A 9,961-nucleotide genomic window follows, 5' to 3' on the forward strand; every position below is an offset into this window, starting at 1 on the left:
TTTTTTTGTTTGTTTTTAATTTTTTTTAACGTTTATTTATTTTTGAGACAGAGAGAGACAAAGCATGAGTGGGGATGGAGCAGAGAGAGGGAGACACAGAATCTGAAACAGGCTCCAGGCTCTGAGTGGTCAGCACAGAGCCCGACGCGGGGCTCGAACTCACGGACTGTGAGATCATGACCTGAGCCGAAGTCGGACGCTTAAGCGACCAAGCCACCCAGGCGCCCCAAAAACTGAAATTTCTAAATGGAACTTAAAGTTTCCTATAAAATTTTGTCCTTTGGAAATTTATGACAAGCTTTTACAGTGTTTCTCCAACTCATTGCCAGTGGTAATTGCAATGAGAACAAAATAACTGGAGGTTTGATATAATACCATGTAGTCTTATAGTCTCTTGGCGCTTTTGAATATACATCTTGTTTTTTCCCACTTTTGAAAATGTGGGATTTATAATAATAATGGCAGCTGAGGTATAATGAAAACACAATTGTGCTAAACATCTAAACCACCAAAGAAGTTGCCTTTCCAACTTGGTACCAGGGAAACTTGACTTCTACTGCCTACTCTCAGAAGACATTTTGGTTCCTTGAGAAATTAAGAGAGGTACACCAGGTGTTATTGTAATAATGTCACCACTACTTCTCACTCTATTTAGTGTGTCCTTAAAAGCTTCCCACCTGCAGTAGTTTGGACTGTTGCTCTCAGATGCATGCCAGTTTGGATCTTGAGCACCTATAACATGGTATGAGGCAGGAATTGTGTCCTTAGTACCCAAAGCTCTTAGATTAGATGGGATTTTTATCAGATTATTAATTTCATAAGCACTGATGCTAAAGGTACTAAAAATAAAGTTAATTCTTTTTTTTTTTTTTAATGTTTATTTTTGAGGTGGGGGTGGGGCAGAGAGCATGGGAGAGAGAGAAAATCCCAAGCAGGCTTCACGCTCTCAGCACAGAGCCCAACATGGGACTCGATTCCATGAACTGTGAGATCACATCCTGAGCCAAAACCAAGAGTCAGGTGCTTACGCAACTGAGCCACTGAGATGCCCCAATTCTTTTTTTTTTTTTTTGTGTGTGACATTTTTAAGTTGTCTATTTTATTTTATTTTATTTTATTTTATTTATTTTATTTTATTTTATTTTATTTAAGAGAGAGAGAAAGTGTGTGCACAGTGGAGAGGGGCACTGGGAGAGGGAGAGAGAATCTTAAGCAGGCTTCACACTTAGTGCAGAGCCTGACATGGGGCTGGATCACATGGGATCATGACATGAGCTGAAATTGAGAGTTGGAAGCTCAACCGACTGAGCCACCCAGGGGCCCCAGTAAAGTTAATTCTTGAGTAAGATTATTTGTATTTTCTTAGGTTATTACCACCACATCCCCTCACCCCATTCACACAGGAAAAAAACAAAACAAACAGCCTAGGTGTAAACTAGTAGGAGTATATGAGATTTTCATTGTTTTCATTTAGCTTTTTTCTCTAAGTTCTCGGCATGAAATATATGTTCTTTTGTGAGGAAAAAAGATAGGTTGGGTTCTATCATTTTAAGCTTTTGACAATTTTATATGGCAGTATTACTTTTTAACCATTATGGATAATTGTGGAGAATGTATTTACCATATGTATCTCTAATTTATAAAGCAAAACTGTGTTAGTTTATAACTGACCCAAAATAAAGTTTAACTTGAAAAAAGGCAAAAATGATTAAATGTCAAAAATGATTTGATTTGCATATAAATAAAAAGGAGAAAATGTGGGAACTATAGAGTTAAGTAGATCACTTGGGTCCCTGGTTTTAAAAAAAAAGACCAGGTAGCTAAAAATATTTTTATATCCACTGTAGTTGAGGAATTAATGCTTTCTTCAGTTTTTCCCTTCAGATTGTGTTCAACATTATTATCTTTTAAATTTCAAGATTGGACTCGTCTGGCTTGTCATGTAATTCTTGTTTAGTGCTTTTTAGGTGTCCACAAATCAGTTTCTCTTTACTACCTCTACAAAAAAACACTTTGCCAGAAACTAAAAAGAGAACCCATAATTATTAGTATTTACATCTTAATTTACTGTGGGTGATGTTTAAATTTTTTTCCACTTGGTTTCATTTGGCCTAAAAGGCTTTAACCAGCTTTGATTTTCCTACATTTAACATTTTAACTTAAAGTGATCTTAAGCATATAAATAGACGTCTGTTAAAAGCTTTTCTTAAAATGTAAATTTTTAGTCAACCATGTTAAATGGCAAAGAGAGTGGGATACTGAGACAGGTCTTAAGTTTCAGCTTCTTTTTCTAAGTTGTAAGAATAAACATCCCATCCCAGTGGCAATTATATGTGAATTTGAGAAATGGCATACTGAGTATTCTTCTATGCTTTTCTTTGGGGTTTCATCAGAATGCTTTTGGTTGCTGACAACAGAAAAGCAATTTCAAACTGACTTAAACTACAAAGAAGAGTGGAAGTATCATAGCTTTTAGTTATGGTTTGTTCTTACTGTAACCTCTTTGATTCTCCCGGCTCGCCTCTCTCCCTTTGTGGGGTTCCTTCTCATGCTGATTTTCCTTTTGGTTGCAAGATTGCTACCATCAACAATGGAAGCCACATTCTTTGTTCACATCCTTGGGAGAAAGGATCACTTCCCACAACAATGGATTATAAGTCTTGAGCTTTTATCTGATTAGATCACCCTTGACCAGATCACAGTAAGTAGTCAGAGGAATGTGATTACCCTAATTGGCTTGGTGCACTTAGGGCCTGCTCCCTCAGAGCAGAGTGTAGGTTCAGCCTGCCTAAACCATGTGTCTACTATACAGTGAGGGAGAGGTGTTCTTGGGGAGGGAGGGGAATTGGATGCCAATTTTTGCCACTAACATAGATTCAAATAATGATGTAATTAAATAGAAGCAAAGACTAGGAAGAGAAGATAAAGGCTGGGAAGAATGCATTAAATAAGATAGTGATTTAGTGATAGTAACACCATGCCTCATAAAATTAGGACTTACTGATATATGTTCTAGAAATGTATCATCCAAAATATATAAAAATTTTAAAAGTTTATATTTAAAGAGGAAAAATGTTATTATAATTCATTTGAAAGACCTATGATATCACAAACCTTTGCTTAAAGGATTAATTATGTTCTTAGAATGCTGTGTTGATTGTATAGTGAGACATGTTGAAAAATAACCTTGTAAAGAACAGAGCACAGATCAAAATAGGACCATTTGGGATCCCAAATGATTCCTCTTAAAGTCTTAAGAAGTCCACCCTAGGCAGTAGAAATCATTCCTTGTATAGAAAGTTATATACAGTATAATACAGATTTTCATCATAGTTTTTACTATGATTTGGTTCTAAGAAATGTTCCTGACTAACAATAGATAGAAGATGAGGTTACAGACTTGAGACCTATTATCTGAGATTATGTCCATAAATAGAAGGAAACTTTTTTAAATACCTTTTTTCACAAACCTACGTGAATATAAATTGTTGAAAATGAAATAGCTCTAGACAAGAAGCTATTTATGAATTTCAATTATAAATGCAAAAATTAAGGAACAACTGAATTAGACCATGCAAATCCTTTAGATTTGTTTTGAAATTGTATGAGCATGGAATCTGTAATAGATTGGTTCATTATGTAATCTGTGAGCTTTAGGGCACCTGGGTTACTCAGTGGCTGGAGTGTCAGACTTCGGCTCAGGTCATTATCTAGTGGTTCCTGTTGGGCTCTGTGCTGACAGCTTGGAGCCTGGAACCTGCTTGGGATTCTGTGTCTCCCTGTCTCTCTGCCCCTCCCCTGCTCATGCTCGCTCTCTCTCTCTCAAAAATAAATAAACAGTTAAGAAAAATAAGAGAAATAAATATTTGCTAATGGTGTTCTTATAATTGACACCACAACTTTATTCATATCTCTGTGTTTCTGATGTGTGGATAAGTGGAGTAGTTTGTTAATTATTACAAGTGAATCTTTTGTGGGTGGCTTACTCTTAACTATGATGACAGAGTAACTTCTAACCATGTGATTCTTAGGGTAGGTGGTATTGAAGTAAGATTGAATAGTGGGAAAATACAGATCTTTTAAAAATATATGGATAGAAAACAGTAGCTGCCTTTAAATATCAGGGGTATAAGATATGTCCAGATGACTGCAACAGAGAAATTAAAACATTATTAACTTTTTTTAACATTATTTTCTTCTTCTTCTTTTTCTTGTGTGTGTGTGTGTGTGTGTGTGTGTGTGTGTGTGTGTGTGTGAGTGAGAGAGAGAGTACACGCACATGTGGTAGGGGGAGGGGTAGAGGGAGAGAGAATCTGAAGCAGGCGCCACGCCCAGTGCGAAGCTCCATCTCACAACTATGAGATCATGTCCTGCGCCAAACTCAGGAGTCCAAAGCTCAACCCACTGAGTGGGTGGCAGATGTTCAAAGATGATTCTTTCTCTAGGTGACTGTTCTGGATTCTTCCAAGGTTCCCAGTTTCAGGGATATTTCTTCTGAGCACTTGTACTTGATTCTTGCAGTTGCTTTGCTCCCTTGCTCCCCTTTGTGGGACTTACATTCCACCTCCACCTTCCTTATTTATTTATTGTTGAGAGACAGAGAGGGACAGAGTGTGAGCAGGGAAGGGGCAGAGAGAGAGAGGAAGACACAGAATCCGAGGCAAGTTCCAGGCTCTGGGCTGTCAGCACAGAGCCCGATGTAGGGCTCAAACTCAGGAACTGTGAGATCATGACCTGAGCTGAAGTCAGGCACTTAACTGACTGAGCCACCTAGGCGCCCCCCACCTCCACCTTCCTTTATGCAAAGTTCCCATCACCTGATAAGCGGTCCTGTTGGACATGAGTTAAAGATGACCCCATATGCTGGCTTGTCTCTTAGATGTGGTTCACCTCTATCCATATGAAATTTGTGTGCATTCTTTGTCTTGCCATTGGCAGGAGCGCAGTTACTCCCAAGTGTGGCTCTCTTTTTGTCAGTTGGTCTTGCCCTTTTGCTCTCATTTCCAGCCTTGAATCGCAGCACCATCAATCCAGAGTGTCCTCCGGTTGCTGGGAACATGTATCATGCTACTTACGAGAGAGAAGGGTTGGAGTGGATAGCATTTTCTCTGAAAAAATCGTTTCCCCTTTGTCTCAATTCTTAAAAAAAATTTTCTTGAAGTGTTTGAGGGAGTTCTAAAGTTGTATAATGGATTTATGATCATTTCCTTTGTAAATTCTGCAAAGAATGATCTTTCCACACATACTTGGAATCTGATATTTATCATCTGTTTTATTGGTACTTACGTAAAAATTTTCTATAAAGGGTCTTTGACTTTTTAAAGTATATACTGTAAAGGGCTTTTATGGTGAGGAGGTGTGCTGGTTTCCTAAGCAGAAAAGAACCATAATGCATCACAATTTCACAGAGTATTTATCTGTGTGTATGGATGATAATGTTCAGTTAGGGGAAATTAAAATAAGTAGTTGTCTATCATTTGTCAGAATTATTGAATCTCCAGAAGTATTCCAGGTTGTCTGTCTTGTGCTTTTGGTTTTTCCTTTTGGTAATTGATTTAGGTTAAGTAAGCTAAGGTGGTGGCAGCATCCAGTCTAAGGCTTCCTGTCAGTTGAACCATCCTGCTTCAGAGGAGCCATCTGAGATTGTAACTGCTCTTGTCATGACTTATTTCTGTCATCTTGGTTCAGGCTTTGTATTTTTTGTTTGTTTGGGTTTTGTGTGTGTGTATTTTCTTTCCTCTGTCACTTTGGATACATCTTCTTTTGTCCTGTGGTTTAATAGTTATACTTTCCCTTTTTATTCTTCATTTAAAAAAATTTTAAAGTTTATTTATTTATTGTGTGTGAGAGAGAGAGTGGGGAAGGGGTAGAGAGAGAGGGAGACAGAGGATCCCATGCAGGCTCCCTGCTGTCAGCGCAGAGCCCCAATCCTTTTTATTCTTATGGTGATTGCCTTTAACTTAAGATTCTGTCTTAATTTGAATGCCACCCCCACAATCATGCACCAAATAGTTCTTGGCACAACTTGCTGGGGCTGGTTTTTCTGGTAGGTGATCCCAGGAAGAAGTAAGAGACTGGGGAAGGAAGGGAAAAAAAACCTATGCAGGTGCATTAATGAGCTAATTATTACTGTAGGCATTTGGGGACCAATCCCTGTGAGGAACCATGTAGACATGCCTCCAGATGGTCCCACCATAGTGAGGCTGAGGTTTTATCCTACCTCCCATGCATTCAAGTTTCTCCCCAGAGGTATCCGTTCCTTTAAAATAGGATAACCCAAGAGTCTTTCTGAAGTGTAGGAAAAAGCCATGAGGCAGAAAAGCTGAGTACCACCTGCAGCACACCTGCAGTGTGCTTCAAGGTGGATACAACAGGCAGGACCTGTCCACAGCTGCAGTGAAACTCCCTTGATTGCTTTAACATATTCATATTACATGTTCCTCCTCTTTAGACTGGCAATTTGGCACTTTTCCATGTTCCTCTGTTGTCTCTTCACCAAGTTGCCCACTAAATAATTTTGGGTTGTTATGGACATACTTTTCTTTTATCTGTTGATCACAGATTTTTTTTTCAATTTTTAGAGAGCTTGCGAGCAGGGCAGAGGGGGAGAGAGAATTTTTTTTTAATGTTTATTTTTGAGAGGGAGACAGAGCACAAGCAGGGGAGGGGCAGAGAGGGAGGGAGAAACAGAATCTGAAGCAGGCTTCAGGCGCTGTGCTGAAAGCTCAGCACAGAGCTTTAACTCATGAACCAAGAGATCATGACCTGAGCCAGAGTCATGACTGAGCCACCCAGGTGCCCTGGGAGAGAGAGAATCTTAAGCAGGCTCCTCACTCAGCGCAGAGCCTGATGCAGGGCTCTATCCCATGACCCTTGGGATCAATGATCTGAGCCAAAATCAAGAGTCTGACACTCAACAAACCAAGCCACTCAGTTTCCCCAATCATTGATTTTTTTAAACAACATTTTTCTTTTCTTAATTATTCTTACTGCCCATATCTCTGGCACCATCTGCTTAGTTTGTTGTGTTTTTTTTTTTTTTTACATTATTATTAAAATATACTTCTAAGAGTTTTTTGTTTTTTTTGAAACTGGACCATCTTTTTATTTTATTTAAACATTTTTAAGTTTTTTTTTTTCAACGTTTATTTATTATTTTTGGGACAGAGAGAGACAGAGCATGAACGGGGGAGGGGCAGAGAGAGAGGGAGACACAGAATCAGAAACAGGCTCCAGGCTCTGAGCCATTAGCCCAGAGCCCGACGTGGGGCTCGAACTCCCGGACCGCAAGATCGTGACCTGGCTGAAGTCGGACGCTTAACCGACTGCGCCACCCAGGCGCCCCAACATTTTTAAGTTTTATTTATTTATTTTGAGAGAGAGAGGGAGAGAGAATTGCAAGCAGGCTCTGAGCTATCAGTGCAAGTGCCCAGCATGGGGCTCAAACTCAAAAACCATGAGATCATGACCTGAGCCGAAACCAAGAGTCAGATGCTTAACTTACTGAGCCACTCACATGCCCCTTTGTTTTGTTTTTAAAGTGAGACTCTGTATCCCTGGAAATGCCCCTTTGTGCCCTCATTCAAATAACAATCGACTGGATATAAAATTCTAGGTTTAAAGCTAAGTAGAGTTTTATAATAAACAGCAGTTCTTGGGGTGTCTGTCTGGCTCAGTCAGTAGAGCATGAGACTCTTATTTTTTTCTTTTAGTTTAATTAGTATTTTTTGAGAGAGGCACGAGCGGGGCAGGGGCAGAGGGGGAGAGAGAGACTCTCAATCAGGCTCCACACTCAGCATGGAGCCCAATGCAGGGCTTAATCCCACCATCCCAGAATCATGACCTTAGTTGAAATCAAGAGTTGGATGCTCAACTGACCGAGTCACCCAGGCACCCAGAGCATGAGACTGTTTTTTTTTTAAGTTTATTTTTGAGAGAGAGACAGAGTGTGAGTGGGAGAGAGGAAGAGAGAGAGGGAGACACACAATCTGAAGCAGGCCAAAGCATGGGACTCTTGATCTCAGGGTTGTGAGTTTGAGCGTCACATTGGGTGTAGAGATAAGTTAAAAAATAAAATAAGTCTTGGGGTGCCTGGGTGGCTCAGTTGGCTAAGCGTCGACTTCAGCTCAGGTCACGATCTCACAGTTTGTGGGTTCGAGCCCCGCGTCGGGCTCTGTGTGGACAGCTCAGAGCCTGGAGCCTGTTTCAGATTCTGTGGCTCCCTCTCTCTCTGACCCTCCCCCGTTCATGCTCTATCTCTCTGTGTCTCAAAAATAAATAAACGTTAAAAAAATTTTTTTTTAAAAAATAAATAAAATAAGTCTTGAAAAAAAAGAGAATAGTTTCTTAGTCGAAGTATAATTAAATGTTTTATTTATAGTTTAAGTAAATATTAAAGTTCGAGGAAATATAAATTTATTTACCAGTATCTAGTGTGATCTTATCAGTTTTATTTCTCCTTAAATTCCTGGAAGATATTAGGGTACCTCTGTCTGTGTTGTACCCTGCCCCTGCCCCAATTTTGTAGTAATTTATACAGTTTTTGTAATTAATTTATTCTTTGATTTAAAACCTGTTTTAGAGCAGGGGAGATTTTCCCACGTGAAGCCTCTGCTTTTACAGTAGTAGTGAACTGTGGTTTTCTCTTTCATCCTCTTTTGCTTTGCTTTGGTGATTTGTAAACCCTTTTTTCCCTTCAGAGTGTCTTGGTAGCCCAGGTGTGTATGCTTTGAATCTTAGGAAATTCTTATACCTGAGGAATCTGGAAGGAAAGAGTAAGAAAACGTGCCTCGATTCCAGGAAATCCTTTTAACCCAAAGATGATTTTCTTTTGTTACTTATGTATCTGCTTTTGTCACCATGCTGCCTGATTAATTCAACATCTAATCATTTATGAAAGAGCTTCTTTCAGGGGTGCCTGGCTGGCTCAGTCAGTAGAGTATATGACTCTTGATCTCAGGGTTGTGAGTTCAAGCCCCTAATTGGGTATAGAGCCTACTTAAAAATAAAATAAAAGGGCTTCTTTTAGAAAGTTGCTGCTTGTTTTCAATCTTAGATATTATCAACCTAATGTGATAATTGGAAGTTAAAATATTGTCAGTGAGAATGGGAATTATACAATGAAACAGGATAAAAAATGAAATTAAACCTTTTTCTCTATTTTATATATACATGTTATATATATATATATATATATACACACATATAATTTATATATACATGTTTTATATATATACATATACCAGTGCCAAAGTTAAATATATATATATACATATAATTTATATATACATGTTATATATAATATATATATAACATGTGTATATATATATAACATGTATATATAAAATATATGTATATATATATTTAACTTTGGCACTGGTTTTTATTTTTTATTTATTTGTTTCAAAAAAATTTTTTAACGTTTACTTATTTTTGAGAGACAGAGCATGAGCAGGGGAGGGACAGAACGAGGGAGAGACACAGAATCTGAAGCAGGCTCCAGGCTCTGAGCTGTCAACACAGAACCTTTTGCAGGGCTTGAACCCATGAACCGTGAGATCATGACCTGAGCCGGAGTCGGATGCTTAACCGACTGAACCACACCCAGGTGCCCCTTGGCGCTGGTCTTTATAAATCGTGTTCCTTAACATCACTGGTATTCTACTGAAATAAAATAATACATATTTTTTAAAAAGTTAATACAATGAGAAAATTATGACTTTTTCCTCATAGATTTTTCTTAAATATGTGCTAAAAGAAATTAAGCAAATGATAGATATTAACAGGAAGAACTTGGCAACAGCCTATCATTCATACTTAGTTTACCATTCTCTCTAGAGAATTTTTTTTCTTCCAAGTTTTTAGTTAAATTCCAGTTAACAAGAATATAGTTTTGAGACTTGTACATAATTTTGAGAACCACTGGTTCTTTGAATTGGAAAATAGAGTTTAAATGTTAAAA

At 38.4% G+C, this 9,961-nt stretch overlaps 1 protein-coding gene across 5 annotated transcripts in view; it reads left to right on the top strand.

The window, feature by feature from the left end:
* RAB23 (RAB23, member RAS oncogene family) overlaps window positions 1-9,961 on the top strand; it is a 90,827-nt gene that overhangs the window by 16,692 nt on the left and 64,174 nt on the right. The window lies entirely within an intron of this gene.

This window comes from Felis catus, chromosome B2 (genome assembly GCF_018350175.1).
Source record: "Felis catus isolate Fca126 chromosome B2, F.catus_Fca126_mat1.0, whole genome shotgun sequence".
In the NCBI taxonomy this organism is placed as follows: domain Eukaryota; kingdom Metazoa; phylum Chordata; class Mammalia; order Carnivora; family Felidae; genus Felis; species Felis catus.